Genomic DNA, 5,284 nt, shown 5'->3' with positions numbered 1-5,284 from the left:
ACCAATATCAAATATTACTCTTTTTGTTCTGGTTTAACGCTTAAATAATTTTATGTGAAATAAGCGTTTTGTCGTATTAATTTGTCGAATCACTTTGATCTGAAATATCTCCTCTTTGGTTAAGAATTCCGAATTCAAATTTATAAACTCATTCAGCTGGTACATTTAAGTTTTGAAAACAGTCATTCATTTGTTTTTTCCTCATTATTTTTTTTGGCGTCGCTTGTTACCGCACAATGGAAAAAATGAAATATCGGTATATTTACGAGAACGAGTTCCACTGTGGCACCAGTGCTGCAGAAACAGCTCGAAGGATTAATGATGTGTACGGCGCTGGTATCACAAAAGAGAGCAAGGTACTTTTTTGGTCTCAACGTTTTCGTTCTGGAAGTTTCGACCTTTAGATCCAACCGCGTTGACGGCCGGAGACCAAAGTGGAAAATGAAGAATTAAAGACTATTATGGAAGCGGATCCATCACGAAGCACTTCTGTGATAGCTGCAGGCTTCGGAGTAAGTGATAAAACTGTATTAATTCACTTGGAGAAAATCGGGAAAGTAAAAAAACTTGAACGTTGGGTACCTCATGAATTGAGTGAATCGAACTTGCAAACACGCGTTGACTGCTGTGTTACTTTGCTCAACCGACACAATAATGAAGGGATTTTAAATCGAATCATTACTTATGATGAAAAGTGGATACTGTACGATAATCGGAAGTGCTCGTCGCTATGGCTGAACCCTGGAGACCCAGCCAAATCCTGCCCTAAACCAAAATCAGAAAAAGTTACTTGTGAGTGTTTAGTGGACTAGCGCCGGTGTCGTTCACTACAGTTTTCTAAAATCTGGCCAAACGATTACGGCAGATATCTATTGTCAGCAACTGCAAACCATGAAGGAAGAACTAGCTGCTAAATAACCGAGATTGGTCATTCGCTCTAGGCCACTGCTGCTTCACGACAACGCAAGACCACACACTATACAACAAACAACCACTAAGTCAGATGAGCTACAATTGGAATGTCTGCGACATCCACCGTACTCCCGGACCTTGCTCCAACGGATTATCATTTTTTCTGGAATTTGGACAACTTCTTACAAGGAACAAAATTCAACTCAGTTTATCGATTCTCGCCCCCATGGTTTTTTTAGTAAAGGGATCAATGAACTATGAGATGGCAAAAGTGCATAGATAACAACGGTGCATACTTCAATTAATTAAATATATTTTACAAAAAAAAATTGACTATATTCCCGTACAAAACACCAATTTCACATGTAAGGACCTAATATATTGTAATAGTTAATAAAGGGAAAATATTAGACCATTATTTATCAAGATATTGATATTAAATGTATAGTGGTTTGTTTGTTTGACACTTTTAAACACAGTTTTTATATTTAGTTTATTGTTTAAACATTTAATTTACTGTGAAAATATTCAAAATAAAATCCATTGTAAAGAATTTATAACAATATTTTGAATCGAATTTAATTACTTTATGCAATAAGTATAACTTACTTCCATTTGAATTCTGTTAGCAGGTAAACAGAGTTAAAAGTTGTACTTTTTAAAACTCGTTTCAAATTGAGAAAATACAATGTTTTTTTTTGTAAAATCAGCGTTTTGTGAAAGATGCCTATTTAGATACTTTATAATATAATTAAACATAAAAGCAAAATGTTATCTACATACAAAAATTTACATTAGAACCGTATCTAAAATAGATACACGAATATATATAATAATAATAAAAATAATAATAAAAAATAATAATAATAACAATATATGTACAAGTATTGCACATTTCATATTATAAGATAAACAAATAAAGTATAAATCACTCGTTACAGCTTCAAAACATCGACAACCAGAGAAACTTTCACCCTTGAAAGATACAAAGTATTGATAGACGCTTAGCGGTACAATAAATTGTTGTTCCTACTCCTAACTTAAGCTTTACACATTATTGGAAGGGTAAATAGGAATATTAGTAATTTCTTAAAAATAGGCGTTAAAAAGAAGAACACTACATTCTTAACAAATTAATTCCATCACTAACATACTTAAAAAAAAACAATCTTTAGACTAACAAAAACAATCTTCTTCAGCTGGCGCTTATTTAGCCCAAAGTCTGAGTCTAGTGGTGCAGAGTGCAGAGTTAATAAGATTAACTTCGGCTATAAATTCTGCTTAAGTCAAGCTCGCATAAAAAATGTTACCATAGTGTACCATAAGTCATCTCATGTTAAAAAATCTACTAAAAAAATCCGATTGATCTTTGCTCATTCTCTTCATTCCGTATTAAAAATATTATACATAAGCCTAACAGTCAAGGAAAGTATCATCAATCCCTTACACTACCCGCCACCGCTACTCTAGTTGTTGTGTATCTGGTGCCTGGATCATTCAAACCTAACATTGTAATACAAAGTATTGTTTGACAGTAAAAAAAGTGCTTACAATTTTTTTCTTTTTTTTAACAATTTTTACATATCATAAGCAATATATACGATAGCAACTACTAGTAAGTACGACGACATATTTATTTATTATTTGTTCAATGCAAACATAAAATAGAATATAATCCTAATTATAAATACCTAAATACAATTTATAAAGTGTATTTATTATACACTTTATAAGGAAATGATGGGGTAGAAAGGAAAAACAAGTTAGGTCATTGTTATATTTATCGTTTGAGTAATAACACAATTTCATCATAGACCAATTTGAGAAGCCAGTTGGTCATTTGTATTTTACATTGGTGAGTCGTAAGTAAAAATTGATCTTCTTAATTATTCTCCTATATAGACCGAACTCAAGCAATTATATTGTAGTCTTGTTATAGCTGATTTAATTGGAATGTCCGGAAAACGCTTTGCGTTTGCTGGATGCAAACTTAGAATTATAATGAATTTTAAAGAATTTTATGCTCCCGAAAAATCGTTTAAAGTTTATACTTAATTTTGATTGAACTGTTTTTGTCGGAAATCATCTTTACTACATCTATGAATTGCAACTGTTTCTTTATATGTCATGTCATGCCTGTGTTTTCATATTTGTGATGACATTATTAAATTTAATGTATGTTGTGTATTGTTATGTGTACTCAGCTGACTATTCCATTACTTTGATTTTTATATTATGTTTATTTCTAAATATGTTAAGATTATTTAAGCACGTTAGCGTTAGGCTGAATATTTTATCTATTCAGGGTCAGAGGTCAGATTATTGTGTAGCAGAATATATTAATTCAATGCTATTATCGTAAATATTCTCCTGTTCTTCATATTCAATATTAGAGAGCCCCTCGTATTAATCCATCTCATCCACCCCTTCAAATATTCACCCATACGTCGATCCACCCTTCCTCTCATAAACACACACTTCTATCAATCTACCTAACAACAAAACGACATACTAACAAAACATATTACTTAAATAACTGATTAATGATAGAAAAACTAATTCCAAAATGTTTTTTACCCCAGTAAGAACTATTTCTTAAAATATCACTTATGACCCTTTCCGCGGTTTAATTAGAAACGATTTAAAAGAGTAAACTTAAACGCTAGTATCACACCGTTCATATATATTTGTTAAATTTCTGTAAAATATCGCAGAAATACAAATGGAATTATAATAGAAACTGCACGAATCAGCCACTTTGCAACTGAAGCTTTAACGTGATACGCGCTTCGGCCATGACGGCACGTCATCGGCACTCAATGCTCAAAATATTTACTTGTTGTTTTAAATATTACCAAAAAACAATAGTTTTTTCAAAAATACCGTTTATAAAACTTTCGTTTTGATAAAACTTCCTAATTAAGCGTTATATAAGCGCTGCATTAGAGATCACATTTACATATTTCTATTTTTTTTAATTTTAAATATCTTCAAAGATATATAAATAAAGTACATGTATTTGTGATCTATTTTTATATAGTTTATTTAGTAGTTAACTTGTTTAATCACCACTTACAATGAGTCAAAAGAATAGTAAGTAAGGTAATTAAGTAAATGAAAAACTTTATATGGAATGATGATGATGAAATCTGAACGACTCAAAGATATGTAAATAAAATTAATCGTAATCTCGGAGTATTTTTATCAAACAGCCATTGATAGTGCAATTGCAATATATTATAGGAAGATTTAACTCGAATTTATTCAAGCGAAACATGCCCCGACCCTTCAGCATCGAATATTCTGTAGGCTAATCGGAGAATCAATAGCAGGGCGTCATCGTAGGCATAATTGAAGTTATGTTGAATTGTGGGCAATTTAATTATTTTGTGATAAATGTTTTTCTTTTTTGAAATAAACTACGTAAGCGAAGATAATATAATAGATATGATATTGAGATTTTAATAAATTAATAACAAACTTACTTAACATGAATACTACTGTTAAAAATATTTAAAGCTATTCATTTTCAAATACTATATTGCTTTTTTATTATTAAGTGAAGTATGACATAACAGTATCGTAGAATATGTCGGTGACAACAGCCAGGAATCATAACCTATAAACACGCATACAAACTAAAAGTAACTTAAACGTCATACAAGTTGCAAGAAACTTTTAATTATTTCAAATTCCCTGTAAATAGTTGTTTTACTTCGTATTATCGTAGAAAAAGACAAACCTTCTGTAAAGGAGAGTGAGGTTAAGGTTATGACGCATTGCAATCGATTTGCTTTTGCTTACCGTAACCTTAAAGTTAGATTAGAAACATACCTTTTCATTTGTTCCACACAGGGTTTATCCAAAACATCACTATATTTAAGTAATTATCACTGTTTAAAGCACTAACTTCGTAATCATTTATTAAATAAACATTGACTACTGCCTAGCATATGTAAGAATTATGAAGTGACTAACCCTGACATCACTTTGCTTATAATTTTAATATTTTCACATATAAATGATTAAATAATCGCAATGTGGATATTTAAAATATTAATTTATCTATTAAATATTCTTCACACACACATAATAAGAAAAGACCAAAACTACTATTGACTATACAGGATTTTTTTCAGCAGAAATATAGATTTTTTTTTTATAAATTATACAATGGGGATCGATTAATTTTAGCGGTTACTTTGGCGACTGCCAAAAATGTTCTATTTCACAAAATCGTCTTTGAGTTGTTACCCTAATTGCACAAGCAAGCTTAAAACGCATGCGCCTGCCATGTCGACCTCGCCCCTCTTTTGTGGTCTCCTCAATGAGTGACGTCACTGCCAATAAAACTCCCTATATTATAGTAATC

The sequence above is a fragment of the Nymphalis io genome, chromosome Z (assembly GCF_905147045.1).
Source record: "Nymphalis io chromosome Z, ilAglIoxx1.1, whole genome shotgun sequence".
Taxonomy (NCBI): Eukaryota; Metazoa; Arthropoda; class Insecta; order Lepidoptera; family Nymphalidae; genus Nymphalis; species Nymphalis io.
This window is presented reverse-complemented; position numbering follows the sequence as displayed.